Source organism: Elephas maximus, chromosome 16 (assembly GCF_024166365.1).
Source record: "Elephas maximus indicus isolate mEleMax1 chromosome 16, mEleMax1 primary haplotype, whole genome shotgun sequence".
Classification (NCBI taxonomy): Eukaryota; Metazoa; Chordata; class Mammalia; order Proboscidea; family Elephantidae; genus Elephas; species Elephas maximus.
Genome location: NC_064834.1, coordinates 1,443,039 through 1,461,473, shown reverse-complemented (window position 1 = coordinate 1,461,473; position 18,435 = coordinate 1,443,039). Strand labels below are relative to the sequence as shown.

General features: G+C 40.9%; 1 protein-coding gene across 9 annotated transcripts in view; it reads left to right on the top strand.

Moving 5' to 3' along the window:
• Positions 1–4,370: 4,370 nt before the first annotated feature.
• The window catches only part of FRMPD2 (FERM and PDZ domain containing 2), a 229,655-nt gene continuing 215,590 nt past the window's right edge, over positions 4,371–18,435 (top strand). For all 9 annotated transcript variants that reach the window (XM_049854931.1, XM_049854930.1, XM_049854925.1 and 6 more), the window contains exon 1: positions 4,371–4,493. The gene's annotated coding sequence lies outside the window, so the exon portion shown is untranslated. The remainder of the gene's footprint in view (positions 4,494–18,435) is intronic.

Genomic DNA, 18,435 nt, shown 5'->3' with positions numbered 1-18,435 from the left:
TCAGAAATCTTTTGGGCTTACATCTGTGCAAGACATCCCAGAAGCACGGAGTCATCTCTCAGGTCAGTGGAGCCTGCATTAAAGCCCCTGTGGGCAGGTCTGTGCCTCATTCATCTTTGCTCCCCATGGGGTGAGGTCCATGGAGGTCTCTCCATAAATGACTCCTCTTCAGTCCTGCAGGAAGTAGCTGGAGCAGGCCCAGGGCCTTGAAGTTACCCTCCCTCCCATGGAGTCTATATATTTTGTAACTTTTAATTTTGAGGTCATTACAGTCATATACAGTTGCAAAGGTAGTACAGGAGGTTTCATGTCCCCTTCACCCAATTCCCCCCAATGGTTACATCTATACATTGTGTATAGTACAATATCACAGCCAGGAACTTGACATTGGTATAATGTATGTATATAGTTCTATGCCATGTTATCACTAGTGTGGATTCACTTATCCACCATCATGCTCAAGATATAGAATTGTTCCATCACCACAAAGGTATTCCCCATGGTTCCCTTTGATACATGCACCCCCAATTCCTAACACCTGGCAACCTAGAATCTATTTTCCATCTCTCTAAATCTGTCATGTCAAGAATGTTATATAAATAAAATACTGTTTTTGATATTTTGAGATTGGCTTTTTATTGTTTCACTCGGCATAGTCACTTGAGATCTGTTTAAGCTGTTGCATGTATCAATAATTCATTCCTTTTTTACTGCCGAGTAGTACTCCATGGTATGGATATACCATAGTTTGTATAACCATTATTGAAAAACATTTTTGTCGTTAACTTTTTTTTGGCCGTTACAAATAAAGCTGCTATGAACATCGTGTACAGGTTTTTGTGTGAACACTGTTTATTATTTAAAGAAAATTCCAAACTCTTTTCCAGAGTGGCTGGGCCATTTTACATTCTCATCAACAATACATGGCAGATTCTAAATTTTACTTTGCATAATAAAACTTTATTATTCCAGATTTAATTAATTTGCAGTTTATGAGAAGTTAAATATTGACATGTTCTTGATGTAAAGCATAAAATAAGGGGTCTAACGGGGCAGCCTACTTTAAGAACTACATGCAAATGTGCATAACACAATTTTTGAAAGTTAAAACAACTACGTTTTAAAAAAAGATATGAATTAAAAATGTTAGTAGTGGATTAGGATTTTTCCTTGTGTATTTGGAATGAGTTAAATCTTAACAGAGATCATTGTAGAAGGGGATTATGACTGAATTATACTATTTCTAACAATAAAGGTGAAGGTGGTGATGACTTTACACAGATCGGCACTGGTGGTGCAGTGGTTAAGAGCTATGGCTGCTAACCAAAAGATCAGCAGTTCAAATTCACAAGCTGCTCCTTGGAAATCCTATGGGGCAGTTCTACTCTGTCCTATAGGTTTGCTATGAGTCAGAATTGACTTGATGGCATTGGGGTTTGTTTTTTGGTTTTATATAGCTTAGATTTGCTCTGTGTTCTATTACAGACCAGTTGCACAGCTGGAGAAGTTTCTGTTCGCCCTCTGGGAGTCAGTTTGTTCAACTATACATGACTGGCCTGAACACAGTACCAAATAAAAATTACATGGGCATTTGATTAAAATACAAATGTCCCTGGCTTTCCCCCAGAGTTCAGGTTTCACAGGTCTGGGTCCTGAGAATCTGCATTTTTTATCAAGCTTCAGGGTAAATCTTATGATTAGACAAATTTGGGAGGAGCACAAGGTGGCCAAAGATGTTGTAAAATGCTTTGCTACTAGAGGGGAGTGCCAAGAAAGGTGACTTTAAGCAGGAGAAAGTTTAATTTTGCAAACCATCGTATGATACTATTACATTATGGTACAAGTGGAAAAAAAAAAACTCTCAAAATTGACAGTAACTTCCCTGACTAAATAATAACCCAAAACTCTCTTCCCAAGGCAACTACTATCAAGTATATGTTTTGGTTAAGATTGTGCGTCAACTTGACTGGGCCATGATTCTCAGTGTTTTGGCAGCTGTATAAGGTTGTGATCACTTCCCTGTTGAAATTTGATACGTGATCAACTCCACGATGGAATCTGCTGAGTGGTACTGGTGGGTGTGGGGCCTGTGGTGGCTCACTGCCCCCTCAGGCTTCATCTCTCCTCCCTCTGCTGCATACTTCCTTCCTGCTCTCGCTGCCAAAGTTTTTGGCTTGTTCTGGATCCTGCAGCTTCCTGTTGTCTTCTGACCTGTAGTTCTTGGGACTTGAGCTAGCAGCTTACCTGCTGATCTTGGGATTCATCGATCTTCACAGCCTGTGAGCAAGGTTCCTGCTCTTCTTGACCCGGTGATCTTGGGTTTGCCAGCCCCTGCAGCTATGTGAATTAGAAGGAAACTTGCAGCCTTGCCTGCTGATCTTGGGATTCCTCAACCTTCACAGCCTGTGAGCAGGAGCCCTGCTCTCTGACCTGCTGATCTTGGGTTTGCCAGCTGCGTGAATCGGGAGAGGCCTCTATCCTCATCCACAGACTTGGGACATTCTAACCTCTACAACTGCCTGAGCTGTTTCCTTAATATAAATCTCTCTCTCTGTATATATATATATTTATATGGTTTACTGGTTTTGCTTCTCTAGAGAACCCAGCCTAAGACAGTATACATATACTTGGTTCTTATTTATTTATTCACAATAAAAGGAATCATGCAAGACCATTCCATACCTTTTGTTTAAAAAAAAAATGTCTTGGCAGTTGTTCAATGGCAGCCTTTGAATGGCTTCGTGTGCACCGTAATTTATCCGTTCACTGTTGATGGACACTTTGGTGGCTTTACATTTTGTGCTGTGATTAAAAAAATACTGCAATGAGCATCCTTTTTCATATGTTTGGGTGAACTTTTATATGTATATGCATGGGGTCAGTTTGTAGTAGTTGGAAGAGCAAAGGATATGTACATTCTCGATTTTAACGAATATTGCCAGATTCCCTGTCAGGCTGCACTGATCTACATTCTCACTAAGGACATATGAGAGTGCTCACTTCACCGTGCCCTCACGAGCACTGGGCTTCATCAAACTTTGCCTAATTTTTTTTTGTTAATTTGTAAACACTCACATTTCCTTTTTTTATAAAATGACTCTTGGTTTTGAAACTGCCTGTCTTAGTCATCTAGTGCTGCATTAACAGAAGTACCACAAGTGGTTGTCTTTAATAAAGAAAAATTAGTTTTCTCAAAGTAAAGTAGGCTAAAAGTCCAAACTCAGGGCATCAGCTCCAGGGGAAGTCTTTCTCTCTCTGTCAGCCTTCTCATCAATCTTCCCCTGGACTAGGAGCTTCTCAGGAGCAGGGTCCCCAAGTCCAAAGGAAGTGCTCTGCTCCTGGCACTGCCTTCTTGGTGGTCTGAGGTCCTTCTGTCTCTCTGCTCACTTCTATCTTTTATCTCAAGAGATTGCCTCAAGACACAATCTAGCCTTGTAGATTGAGTCCTGCCTCACTAACACAACTGCTGCCCATCCTTCCTCATTAACATCATACCGTACCCATTGCCATCCAGTCGATTTCGACTCATAGAGACCCTATAGGACAGAGAAGAACTGCCCCATAGAGTTTCCAAGGAGTACCTGGTGGTTTTGAACTGCCAACTTTTGGTTAGAAGCCATAGCACTTAACCACTATGTCACCAGGGTTTCCATTAACATCATACAGACAGGATTTACAACATACAGGAAAATCACACAATACTGGGAATCCAAATTGCTACACACATTTTTGGGGGGACATAATTCAATCCATGACACTGCTATTGATTAAAGGTCTCAAAGATCTGTGTTATCGTTTCTGTCTCTACAGAGCAACGATCTATTTTTTGCTGTTCCCCTCCCCACTGGCTCCTTTCTGAACCGGAGTATCAGAGAGCGCAAGACTTTCTTTTCCCCTTTCTCCGCATACTCCTCATGCCCTCCCAGTGGCAGCTCGAGGCAATCCTTCCTCTTTCGGCTGGTGCAGACATCTATCCTGTGGGTGCAGGTGCATGGGAGACTGTTGAGTAAATGAAACCAAGACTGGGTTCTTGAGCAGGATCTCTGCTTCCTTGCAGGGATGTTTATTTTGACTGGACAGGAAGATAAAGTGACATCAGGGTAAAAGTCCCTGGTGAGTCTAAATCCCACTGCCTTTAGGGGCACCTAATCCAGCTGAGCTCTTACAGGCTTTCTCAGGGGTCACTGGCTTTGAGGACGCAGTTTGCTGGGGGTGGCTCTGCCTGCTACACTGGCTAGAGACTACACAGGGCCCGGGGCGTGAAAGCACACCATTGGAAATGGGAAGGCTCCTTATTGAGTCACTCGCCTGGCAGGGCAACCAAGTGCTTGGTAACAAACAGTAAACAAAGGCAGCGGGGAAGGCAGCAGTACAGGGGCAGCTCCCGGAGAAACAGCCGGAGCTCCCTGCTGGGTGTTGGAAAGTTGTGCCGGGAAGAAAGCCTAGACCAGCTCACGGGGACTTTCAGATCCAGCCTTTGACAGAGGACACAGGTACTCCTCAGCATCGTTCACTTTCCTCCTGAAAATCTCGGTCAAGGGAAGGGAAAGCCCGTTCATTAGATCTGGGTATCAGGAATCAGGTCACTTCGTGTTAGGCCCTGCCCCAGGGGCTTTTTCCAATGGCCAAGGCACCTATTAGAGTGGGGGTGTTATTTGTTCCAGGTCACTGGTACAGCCTGATGCAGATATTGCACTTTTTAAAGTAGCAAAGCACAAACTCAGAAGAGAAAACAGACTGACCATTGTTTGAATCGCGGCTTTACTACTCAGCACCTGTGTAACTTCAAACAAATGTTTTAATTTCCTGAGATTCGGTTTCTTCATCTGTGAAATGGGGCTAACAGTACCCAGATGACAGAGTGGTTGAGGATTACGTCGCGTGACAAGTGGAGTGCACTTAGCATGTCCTTGGGGTGTAAGAGTAGCCCAACCAATGAGGGTTGTCAATTAGTGTTTTGGTTATTGATCAAGGTAAGGAGTCTTAGATTATGTCTAACTGACTTTCAGGAAACAATGAACAGCAACAAAAAATGTCAGTGACTCACTTGGTTTTTATGTACGGTTATTTAAGGGAAAGAAAAAAACACAGTTGAGTTTTTCAACAGTTTAAGCAACTTTTTTTTTAAAGCAATTAAGTGAATTCAGAGAAAAGATGTATATTCCTGCAGCTAAATCCTGTGATTTACTATAGGCGATAGCTGAAAGCAATTAATTAATTAGTTTTTTAATGCAACAAGAACTTCCTAATTATCCCCTGAGTGCCAAGCCAGCTGCTAGGTGCAGAGGTCACCTCTCTCACTCAGAGGAGCTACCAGGCAGATAGGCAAGCCACAGAGGTGGGCCTGTGTGACAGCTTCCTATGACAGCACGCTCTGGAAGGAGATGCTTGAGCAGGTCCCTGAAAGAGGCGTGCTGCAGCAGGGTTTGAATGCTGAGAATTAGCAGGAGATGGAGTGGGGGGGAGTCAGGAAGGCATCCCAGGCAGAGAAAAGCTTGTGCAAAGACGTAAACAAGTAAAGCCAACTCTGGGAACTGCAGGCAGTTTGGCCTGACTGTTGCAAACCCTGGTGGTGTAGTGCTTAACAGCTATGGCATTAATCAAGAGGTTGGCAGTTCGAATCCACCAGGTGCTCCTTGGAAACTCTGTGGGACAGTTCTACTCTGTCCTATGAGTCGAAATAGACTCAATGGCAATGTTTTTTTTTTTTTTTTTGGTTGTGAAGGTGAATGTGGGGTTCTGATAAGGAAGGAGGCTGCAGAGGCTCCACAGCAGGGAACCTACGGCTTGGATTTCATGCAGAAGGCCCTGCCTGGGGAGCCGTTGAGAATTTTGAGGGCAGTGTCATGATTGTATTTAAATACTAGGAAGATTTTTCTGGTAGTGCTATGGGCGTGCATTGGGGGAAATGAAGCCTGGGGTGATGACAGACGGCCTAGCACAAGGAAACCACAGTGGGAGTGGAGAGAAGGGGAAGCCTTCAATCAGTGATGCACTGCTGGCCCCACGGGGAAAAAAGCGTATGTGAGCATAAAACAAACAAGCAAAACAAAAACAAACCAGTTGCTGTCCAGTCAGTTCCGACTCATGGTGACCCCAGGTGTGGTGACCCCCAGGTGTGGTGACCCCAGGTGTGGTGACCCCACGTGTGGTGACCCCAGGTGTGTCAGAGTAGAACTGTGTTCCACGGGTTTCTCGGTGGCTGATTTTTTAGAAGTAGATCACCAGGCCTCTCTTCCCAAGCACTCCCTATATATTCAGACATAATGTTATTTTAAATTTACTGAGATGAAGGATATATACTACACAACTTTCAAGTATAATAAAACCCCTGGTGGCATAGTGGTTAAGAGCTGCGGCTGCTAACCAAAAAGGTTGGCAGTTCCAATCCACCAGGCACTCCTTGGAAACCCCATATGGGGGTGTTCTACTCTGTCCTATAGGGTCGGCTCTGAGTTGGAATTGATTCGACGGCAATGGGTTTTTGTTTTGTTTCGTTTTATACTATTTCTTGTGAATGTCATATTATGTTGTTGTTAGCTAACATTGTGCCAGTTACAACTCCCCGAGACCTCATGACCAATTGACTCTCACAGAATGTACTCATTGATTTTTGCTGAACTCTTGTGTCCTTAGTCAACCTGTGTTTGCACTTAATCAATGAGCACAACATGAATGTTTTTTTCTTTTTCCCATACTTTTTATTCATAGAACTTTTTTTCCCCCAATTCACATGCAATAAATTCACTTTGGTTTTTTGGTGTAAGTTTCTGCAAGTTTTGACAAATGCGTAAAGTCATGTCATGATTACCACCAACAGCATACAGAAAAATTCCCTCACCCCCAGAAAGTCCCTGGTGCTTCCCCTTTGTATCAAGCCCTTCACCACCAGCCCTCCCCTACCCGCCCACCAGCCTCTGGCAACCACTGATCTGTTCCTTCTCCATCTATATTTCCGTCTTCTCCAGAAAGACATAAATTGAAGCACACGTTATATAACCTTTTGAGTCTGGCTTCTTTCACTTCGCACAATGCATTTGAGAATCACGGATATTGTGTGATCAGTATCTGTTCATTGTTACTGCTGAGTAATATTCCATTCAGTGGACGAACTGGTTTGTTTCTTCATCTCCCATCGAAGGGCATCTTGACAGCTTCTAGGTTTGGCCCTTATGAATAATGCTGCATAAAAATCTTGCGGTAGTTTTTTGAGTGAACTTAAGTTTTCATTTCTCTAGGGTAAACACCTAGGAGGGGGACTGCTATGTCGTCTGGTTTGTGTATGTTTTATATAATAAAAAATTGCCAAACTATTTCCCACAGTGACTATAGAGTTGTCCGTTCCTACCAGTGATGTACAGAAGTTTCAGGTGCTCTGCATCCTTGTCAACAGTTGGAACTGTCAGCTTTGTTTTTATTTGTAGCCCTTATAGTAGTTGTAAAGTAGTATCTCATAGTGGTTTGATGTTGCATTTCCCTAACGATTAAATATATTTAATTGCTATCCATTCACAGGAAACCCTGGTAGAGTAGCGGTTAAGTACTGTGGCTGCTAACCAAGATGTCAGCAGTTCAAATCCACCAGGCGCTCCTTAGAAACTCATGGGGCAGTTCTACTCTGCCTATAGGGTTACTATGAGTCAGAACTCGACGGCAGTGGGGTTTTTTTTTTTTTTTTTTTGGATCCTTGTACTTTTTTCATGCAGTGTCTGTTCAAATTTTTTACCGACTTTTATTGGGTTATTTGTTTTCTTATTGTTAAATTTTAAGAGTTCTTTATATATTCTGTATCAAGTTCTTTTTGAAATTTTCGTTGTGCTTTAAGTGAAGGTTTACAAATCAGTCTCTCACACGAAAACGTATATACGCCTTGCTACACACTCCCAATTGCTCTCCTCCTAATGAGTCAGCCCGCTCCCTCCCTCCCCTCTCTCTTTTCGTGTCCATTTCACCAGCTTCTAACCCCCTCTACCCTCTCATCTCCCATCCCGGGAGGAGATGCCAACATAGTCTCAAGTGTGCACGTGATCCAAGAAGCTCACTCCTCACCAGCATCCCTCTCCAACCCATTGTCTAGTCCAATCCCTGTCTGAAGAGTTGGCTTCAGGAATGGTTCCTGTCCTGGGCCAGCAGAAGGTCTGGGGGCCATAGCCACTGGGGTCCTTCTAGTCTCAGTCAGACCTTTAAGTCTGGTCTTTTTGTGAGAATTAGGGGTCTGCGTCCTATTGCTCTCCTGCACCCTCAGGGGTTCTCTGTTGTGTTCCCTGTCAAGGCAGTCTTCGGCTTTAGCCAGGCACCATCTAGCTCTTCTGGTCTCAGGATGATGTAGTCTCTGGTTTATGTGGCCCTTTCTGTCTCTTGGGCTCATAATTACCTAGTGTCCTTGGTGTTCTTCAGTCTTCTTTGATCTGGGTGGGTTGAGACCGAATGATGCATCTTAGATGGCTGCTTGCTAGCATTTAAGGCCCCAGACAGCACTCTTATAAGTGGGATGCAGAATATTTTCTTAATAGATTTTATTATGCCAATTGACTTAGATGTCCCCTGAAACCATGGTCCCCAAACCCCCTCCCCTGCTACGCTGACCTTTGAAGCATTCAGTTTATTCAGGAAACTTCTTTGTTTTTGGTTTAGTCTGGTTGTACTGAGCTTGCCTATATAGTGTGTTGTCTTTCCCATTACCTAAAGTAGTTCTTATCTTCTATCTATATAGTGAATACCCCTCTCCCACTCTCCCTCCTTCCCCCACCTTGTAACTATCAAAGAATATTTTCTTCTTTGTTCAAACTGTTCCTTGAGTTCTTATAATAGTGGTCTCGTACAATATTTGTCCTTTTGCAACTGACCAATTTCACTCAGCATAATGCCTTCCAGATTCCTCCACGTTATGAAATGGTTCACAGATTCATCTCTGTCTTTATCGATGTGTAGTATTCCATTGTGTGAATATAGCCTAATTTATTTATGCATTCATGCATTGATGGGCCCCTTGGTTGCTTCCATCTTTTTGCTATTGTGAACAGTGCTCAACAGCCATGGAAGCAGCAGTCAAGAAATCAAAAGATGCATTGCATTGGGCAAATCTGCTGCAAAGGACCTCTTCAAAGTGTTGAAGAGCAAAGATGTCACCCTGAAGACTAAGGTGCACCTGACCCAAACCATGGTATTTTCAATCGCATCATATGCATGTGAAAGCTGGACAATGAATAAGGAAGACCGAAGAAGAGTTGACGCCTTTGAATTGTGGTGTTGGCTTGGCAAAGAATATTGAATATACCACGGACTGCCAAAAGAACAAACAAATCTGTCTTGAAAGAAGTGCAGCCAGAGTGCTCCTTAGAGGCAAGGACGGTGAGACTGCATCTTACATACTTTGGACATGTTGTCAGGAGGGATCAGTCCCTGGAGAAGAACATCATGCTTGGCAGAGCACAGGGTCAGCGGAAAACAGGAAGACCCTCAACAAGGTGGATTGACACAGTGGCTGCAACAATGAGCTCAAGCATAACAGTGATTGTAAGGATGACCCAGGACCAGGCAGTGTTTCGTTCTGTTGTGCACAGGGTTGCAATGAGTCGGAACCGACTCGACAGCACCTAACAACAACGACAAACAGTGCTGCAATGAACATGGGTGTGCATATATCTGTTCGTGTAAAGGCTCTTATTTCACTAGGATATATTTCAAGGAGTGGGATTGCTGGATCTTATGGTAGTTCTATTTCTAGCTTTTTAAGGAAGTGTCAAATCGATTTCCAAAGTGGTTATACCATTTTGCATTCCCACCAGCAGTATATAAGTGTTCCAATCTCTCCACAGCCTCTCCAACATTTATTGTTTTGTGTTTTTTGGATTAATGCCAACCTTGTCGGAATGAGATGAAATCTCATTGTAGTTTTGATTTGCAATTCTCTAATGGCTAATGATTGTGAGCATTTCCTCATGTATCTGTTAGCTACCTGAATGTCTTCTTTAGTGAAGTGTCTGTTCATATCTTTTGCCCATTTTTTAGTTGGGTTATTTGTCTTTTTCTAGTTGAGATTTTTCAGTATCATGTAGATTTTAGAGATCAGGTGCTGATCAGAAATGTCATAGCTAAAAACTTTTTCCCAGTCTGTAGGTAATCTTTTTACTCTTTTGGTGAAGTCTTTGGATGAGCATAGGTGTTTGATTTTTAGGAGCTCCCACTTATCTAGTTTTTCTTCTGCATTGTTAGTAATGTTTTGTATACTGTTTATGCCATGTATTAGGGCTTCTAATATTTCCATAATTTTTCTTCCATGATCTTTATCATTTCAGGTTTCATATTTAGGTCTTTGATTGATTTTGAGCTCGTTTTTGTGCATGGAGTGAGGTAGGGTCTTGTTTCATTTTTTTTTTGCAGATGAACATCCAGTTATGCCCACACCATTTGTTAAAGAGACTGTCTTTTCCCCAATTAACTGACACTGGGCCTTTGTCAGATATCAGCTGCTCATGCATGGATGGGTTTATGTCTGGATTCTCAATTCTGTTCCATTGGTCTATGTGTCTGTTGTTGTACCAGTATCAGGCTTTTTTGACTACTGTGGTGGTATAATAGGTTCTAGAATCAGGTAGAGTAAGGCCTCCCACTTTGTTCTTCTTTTTCAATAATGCTTTACTTATCTGGGACCTCTTTCCCTTCAATATGAAGTTAGTGATTTGTTTTTCCATCTCATTAAAGAATGTTGTTGGAATTTGGATTGGAATTGCATTAAATCTGTAGATCGCTTTTGGTAGAACAGACATTTTTATAATGTTAAGTCTTCCTATCTGTGAGCAAGGTATGTTTTTCCACTTTATGTAGGTGTCTTTTGGTTTCTGGCAAAAGTGTTTTGTAGATTTTTTGTATAAGTCTTTTACATCTTTGGTAAGATTTATCCCTAAGTATTTTATCTTCTTGGGAGCTACTGTAAATGGTATTGATTTCTTGATTTCCTCTTCAATATTCTTTTTTTGGTGTAGAGGAATCCAACTGATTTTTTAAATGTTTATCTTGTATCCTGATATTCTGCTGAACTCTTCTATTAGTTTCAGTAGTTTTCTTGAGGATTCTTTAGGATTTTCTGTGTATAAGATCATGTCATCTGCAAATAGAGATACTTTTACTTCTTCCTTGCCAGTCTGGATGTCTTTTATTTCTTTATCTAGCCTAATTGCTCTGGCTAGGACCTTCCAGCACAACGTCGAATAAGAGCGGTGATAAAGGGCATCTTTGTCTGGTTTCCATTCTCACAGGGAATGCTTTCAGACTCTCTCCATTTAGGATGATGTTGGCTGTTGGCTTTGTATAAATGCCCTTTATTATGTTGAGGAATTTTCCTTCTATTCTTATTTTCCTGAGAGTTTTTATCATGAATGGATGTTGAACTTTGTCAAATGCCTTTTCTGCATCGATTGATAAAATCATGTGGTTCTTGTCTTTTGTTTTATTTATATGATGAATTACATTGATTGTTTTTCTAATGTTGAACCATCCCTGCATACCTGGTATGAATCCCACTTGGTCATGGTGAATTATTTTTTTGATATGTTGTTGAATTCTATTGGCTAGAATTTTGTTGAGGATTTTTGCATCTAAGCTCATAAGGGATATAGGTCTGTAATTTTCTTTTTCTGTGGTGTCTTTACTTGGTTTTCGTATCAGGGATATGCTGGCTTCATAGAATGAGTTTGGGAGTATTCCGTCCTTTTCCATGCTCTGAAATACCTTTAGTAGTAGTGGTGTTAACTCTTCTCTGAAAGTTTGGTAGAATTCGGCAGTGAAGGCGCATCCAGTCCAGGGTATTTTTGGGGGGGCAGTTTTTCGATTACCTTTTCAATCTCTTCTTTCGTTATGGGTCTATTTAGTTGTTCTACCTCTGTTTGTGTTAGTTTAGGTAGGTCGTGTGTTTCTAGGAATTCATCCATTTCTTCTAGGTTTTCAAATTTGTTAGAGTATAATTTTTCATAATTATCTGTTATGATTCTTTTAATTTCAGTTGGGTCTGTTGTAATATCATCCATCTCATTTCTTATTCAGGTTATTTGCTTCCTCTCTTGTTTTTCTTTTGTCACTTTGGCCAATGGTTTATCAATTTTGTTGATTTTTTTCAAATAACCAGCTTTTGGTCTTGTTAATTCTTTAATTGTTTTTCTGTTTTTTATTTCATTTAGTTCTGCTCTAATTTTTATTATTTGTTTTCTTCTGGTGCCTGAGGGTTTCTTTTGTTGCTCTCTTTCTGTTTGTTCAAGTTTTAGGGATAATTCATTGATTTTGGCCCTTTCTTCTTTTTTATATGTGTATTTATTGTTATAAATTGACTTCTGAGCAATGCTTTCACTGTGTCCCAAATGTTCTGATAGGAAGTGTTTTCATTCTCATTGGATTCTATGAATTTCTTTATTCCATCCTTAATGTCTTCTATAATCTAGTCTTATTTGAGCAGGGTATTGTTCAGTTTCCAAGTGTTTGATTTCTTTTCCCTGCTTTTTCTGTTATTGATTTCCACTTTTATGGCCTTGTGTCAGAGAAGATGATTTGTAATATTTCAATATTTTGGATTCTGCTAAGGCTTGCTTTATGACCTAATATGTGCTCTAGCCTACGGAATGTTCCATATGTACTGGAAAAGAAAGTATTTTTGTTTGCTGTTGGGTGGAGTGTTCTGTATATGTCCATGAGGTCAAGTCGTTTTATTGTGGCATTTAGATCTTCCATGTCTTTATCGAGCTTCTCTCTGGATGTCCTGTACTTCACCGAAAGTGGTGTGTTGAAGTCTCCTACTATCATTGTGGAGCTGTCTATCTCACTTTTCAGTGCTGATGGAGTTTCTTTTATGTATCTTGCAGCCCCGTCATTGGGTGCATAAATATTTAATATGGTTATATCTTCTTGGTATATTGTCCCTTTAATGATTGTATAGTATCCTTCCTTATCCTTTCTGATGGATTTAACTTTAAAGTCTATTTTGTCAGAAATTAATATTGCCACTCCTAGTCTTTTTTGATTATTGTTTGCTTGATATATATTTTTCTAACCTTTGAATTTTAGTTTGTTTTTGCCTCTAAGCCCAAGGTGTGTCTCTTCTAGGCAGCATATAGATGGATTGTGTTTTTTAATGCATTCGGCCACTCTGTCTCTTTATTGGTGCATCTAGTCAATTTACTTTCAGAGTAATTATGAATAGGTATGAATTTAGTGCTATTATTTTGCTATTATTTTGATGTCTTTTTTGTGTGTTGTTGATAGTTTCTTTTTCCCACTTAATTTTATGTGCTGAGTAGATTATCTTTATATAATGTCCTTTGCTCATGGTTGTTGTTTTGATTGTGTTTCTGCTGAGTCTATTTTTTGGTTGTATTTTATTTTGACGTGTAGGATAGTTTGTTTCCTTTGTGGTTACCTTATTATTTACTCCTATTTTTCTAAATTTAAACCTAACTTTTATTTCTTTATATCAGTTTATTTTCCTCTCTGTATGAAAGATCTATGACTACGTTTCTTAGTCCCTCCTTATCATTTTAATGTTGTCTTCTTTTACATAATAACATTGCTTTTACCCCGTTTTGAGCTTTTTTTTTTAATCTTGCTTTGTGTTTTTGATTTCACTGTCTGGGTTGACTTCTGATTGCTGTGCCCAGAGTTCTAGTCTTTGGTTGATACCTGATATTATTGATTTTCTAACCAAATAATTTGCTTTAGTATTTCTTGTAGTTTTGGTTTGGTTTTTACAAAGTCCATAAACTTCTGTTCATCTGGAGATGTCCAAATTTCACCTTCGTATTTAAGAGACAGTTTTGCTGGATATATGATTCTTGGTTGGCAATTTTTTTCCTTCAATTTTTTAAATAAGTCATCCCACTGCCTTCTCGCATACATGGCTTCTGCCAAGTAATCCGAGCTTATTCTTATTATTGGCTCTCCTTTGTAGGTGACTTTTTGTTTATCCTTCAAATCAACCACAGCAGTCGAGTTTAGGTGCTCTTAAAATTCTGTCTTTATCTTTGCTTTCGGCAAGTTTGATTATAATATGTCTTGGTGACTTTCTTTTAACATCTACCTTATGTGGAGTTCAAAGAGAATCTTGAATAGATATCTCCTCATCTTTGACGATATCAGGGAAGTTTTCTGCCAACAAATCTTCAACAGTTCTCTCTGTATTTTCTGTTATCCCTCCCTGTTCTGGTACTCCAATCATTCATAGGTTATTTCTCTTGATAGGGTCTCACATGATTCCTAAGGTTTCTTCATTTTTTACTATTCTTTTATTCGATTTTTCTTCAAATATATTGGTGGCAAGTGCTTTATCTTCAAGGTCACTAATTCTGCCTTCCACTTGCTCAATTCTGCTCCTTTGACTTTCTATTGAGTTGTCTAATTCTGTAATTTTATTGTTAGTCTTCTGAATTTCTGATTGCTGTCTCTCTGTGGATTCTTGTAGCTTGTTAAACTTTTCATTATGCTCTTGAATAACCTTTTTAACTTCTTCAACTGTTTTATTTGTATGTTCTTTGGCTTGTTCTGCATATTGCCTGGTCTCCTTCCTGACATCTTGAAGAGTTCTGTATGTTAATCTTTTGAATTCTGTATCCGGTAATTCCAGGACGGCACCTTCATCCAGAAGATCCTTTGATTCTCTGTTTTGAGAGCTTGTTGAAGGGATCATGGTCTATTTCTTTACGTGGTTTGATATTGACTGTTGTCTCCAAGTGATCTATAAGCTATTGTATTACTTTATTTTATGTTTGCTTACTATATCCTCGTTTCTTGCTTTGTTTTGTTTTGATATGCCCAAATGGGTTGCTTGAGTGAGCTAGCTTGATTCTTTTCGCCTTTGGAGCTCTGATGTCCTGTCACCAGATGGCTAGAGGTGTTATCAGGTATATGAGTTTATGAGTCCATTCACTTTTCTTGTGTGGATTCAGCTCAGGTGTCCAGGTAGCTTGTCATCAAGTGTGTGGTATGGACTCTGTTCTACAGTCTTAGAAGGTCCGGGGTGTTTGGTGCAGGTATCGGTATCTGGTTGCAGCAGGGAGTCACACTCTGAACAAGGCAGGGGCTGAAAACCATCCACTGAGTGTCTCTGAGGAAAGCCCTTCCTTTTTCCCTAGTGTGTACAGGTGGGTGGGTTCTGCAGATGGATCATGGGCACCCGGTGCTTTGGGTTGTAAGGACTGGGAGGCACCAGTTATCTTTGGACCCCTTTCGTGGGTGGCTGGGTGACCTGAGTGTAGCCACCAGTCTTTATGTCCCTGATGTGGGTAGGTGAGGACCCTGTTTAACAGGCAAAGCAGTGTCAAATATCAAACACTCACGTCTCCACTGCACAGCTTAAACAGTTGGACTCTGCCATCAAGGGCCTATTCTCCTGAACTAGGCCCACACAGGTCCATGCAGGGAAGAAAGTTATTCAAATCCATGGGCCATTTATGCCTGGACAGGAGCCACTCCTGTCCTGAGCTCCCCACGTTAGTGGAGTAGGCAAATTATCTTTTCCCCCTATTATGAATTTGTTCCTTCTTCAAGTCCATGAGCATAACCCAGGGTGCTCAAATGGGCCTATCTCAGGCTAGGGAAATCAACAGCCACTGAAGTCAGCTTTGGGTTGGGGGGTGTGGTAAAATATATGCAAGTACTTAGCTTTTGCTGAGAGTGCCATTCTTCTCTGGGTCCGGAGGTGGGAGTAGGCTGTGTGGCTGCCTGCTTCTTCCTGAGGAAACTGCAGCCAAATGCTACTACCAGTCTGCTTCGGCTGCTCCCAGGAATGGTGCCCGAGAGATCCCAGCTATTCAGGTCTGGTAACTCCTGTCTGCTTCTGAACTGACTCTCTCTCACCTTGCTCCTCAGTCCATTTTCTAACTTTGCCTTCAGTGTTCAGGGCTTGTAGCTTGTCTTAAATATAATCGTTTCACTTCATTTTTTGGGTCTTTGCTGTAAGAGGGATCGCCAGTAGCATCTGGCTATTCTGCCATCTTGGCCATACCTCTCTCATGGTGTTTTTTAACCTGTTATATCATTAATCAGATAATGCAGATTTACAAAATCAACTTCGTAGCTAGAGGGGAGGGAACGTTCTTTTCGGTTATGCCCCAATCATCACAGGATTACTGTGCTAATTGACTTTGAATAAAGACACACAGGATTGTAACAGGATGGTCAGGCCAGCAGCTGAACAAAGGGTTCTTCTTCTTACCCTCTTTCTCTGTCCCCATGTACACTGAGGTATAAAACACCCAGGCTCCTTTATTCCATCATCTTTAGCCTACAATGTGTCTTGGGGCTGTATGTGTGTAGAAGAGATTTCCTATGTCAACTCATCCTGGGATGGGGGTCTGAGGGAGATTGATCCCATAATGAATCTCACCCAAATCATCTTCATCCTAACTGCTGTGTAAGTAAATCAAAGCTTGTGATCTCATCACTGAGTAAATGCCGATTATTTACTGACAGCTATGGACCTTTTTTTTTTTTTTTTTTTATGGCCCTATACAAGCCTATTTTTCATCATGGCTCACCATAAGGACAGAGAATGAATTGGGGAAATGACAAGACTGCATAAGGGGAAACCATCGTGGTCATTCAGGCAGGAGATGCTGGTGGCTTAGATAAGGACAGCAGGGCTGGGGAGATACAGATGGATTTGAGAGGGACTTCAGAGGTGATTGTTTTGAGCAGCTAAGTAGGTGGTAAGGCCATTTATTTGGATAGGGAAGTTTAGAGGAGAAGGAGTTGGAAGGAATATGGGTTCAGTATTGTGCATCCAAGTGGGGTTGTCTAGTAGGGAGCTGGAAACACTGAGCAGGAAGTCAAGGGAGAGCTCTGAGCTGGGCATACAGATGTGGAGGTGAATATTTTGCGATTGTTAACTGAAGACTGTGTGTAGTGATTTGAGGAAAAAGGCCAGGGCAGAAAGAACTCTGAGGACTACCAGCATTTGGCATTTCATCTTTTCATTGTTACAAATAATACCATGGTAAATATCATTGGGAGTCCTGGTGGCACAATGTTTAGGCACTTGGCTATGAACCAAAAGGTCAGTGGCTCAAACCTATCAGCTGCTCTATGGGAGAAAGATGTGGCAGTCCGCTTCCATAAAGATTACAGTCTTGGAAACCCTCTGAGGGTTTCTATTCTGTCTTATAGGGCATTTCTCAAGCCGAAAGAACTGAAGAAAAAATTCAAGCCTCGAGTTCCAGTATTGAAGGATTCTTTGGGCTAAAAATTCAACAATGCAGGAAACAAAGAAAAGTGGGAGGTACTGCACCAAAAAAGAAAAAAAAAGTCAGTATTCAACCATTTCAGGAGACAGCAAGGAGGGCATTGCATGGAGGGCATTGGCAGAAAAACAAGGCTCCAGGAATTGACAGAATACCAATTGAGATGCTTCAACAAATGGGTCCAAAACTGGAAGTGCTCACTTGTCTATGGCAAGAAACTTGGAAGACAGTTACCTGGCCAAGTGACTAGAAGAGATCCATATTCATGCCCATTTCAAAGAAAGATGATCCAATGGAACATGGAAATTATGAAACAATATCATTAATATCACATTCAAGTGAATTTTTGTTGAAGATAATTAAAAAATGGTTGCAGCAGTACATCGTCATAGAACTGCCAGAAAACCAAGCTGGATCCAGAAGAGGACATGGAACTAGGGATATCATTGCTAATGTTAGAGGGATCCTGGCTGAAAGCAGAGAATACAAGAAAGACTTCTACCAGTGTTTTGTTGACTATGCAAAGGCATTTGACTCTGTAGATTATAAAAAATTATGGATAACACTGTGAAGAATAGGAAATCCAGAACACTTAATTGTGCTTATGTGGAACCTGTAGGTAGATCAAGAGGCAGTCATTTGAAGAGAACAAGGGGATACTGCATGGTTTGAAGTTAGGAAAGGTGTGAGTCAGTGTTGTAACCTTTCATGATACTTATTCAGTCTCTATGCTGAGCAAATAAGCGGATAGTCTGGACTACATGAAGAAGAATTTGACATCAGGATTGGTGGAAGACTCATTTACAACTTGCAATATGCAGATGACACAACCTTGCTTGCTGAAAGTGAAGAGGACTTGAAGCACTTACCAATGAAGATCAAAGACTACAGCCTTCACTATGGGTTACACTTCATCATAAAGAAAACAAAAATCCTAACAACTGGACCAGTAAGCAATATCATGATAAATGGAGGAAATATTGAAGTTGTCAAGGGTTTCATTTATTTGGATCCACAATCAATGCCCATAGAAGCAACAGTCAGGAAATCAATGGCATATCGTATTGGGCAAACCTTCTGCAAAAGACCTGTTGAAAATGTTAAAAAGCAAAGATGTCACTTTGAGGACTAAGGTATGCCTAATCCAAGCCATAGTATTTTCAGTCACCTCATATGCATGCAAAAGCTGGGCAATGAATAAGGGAGACTGAAGAAG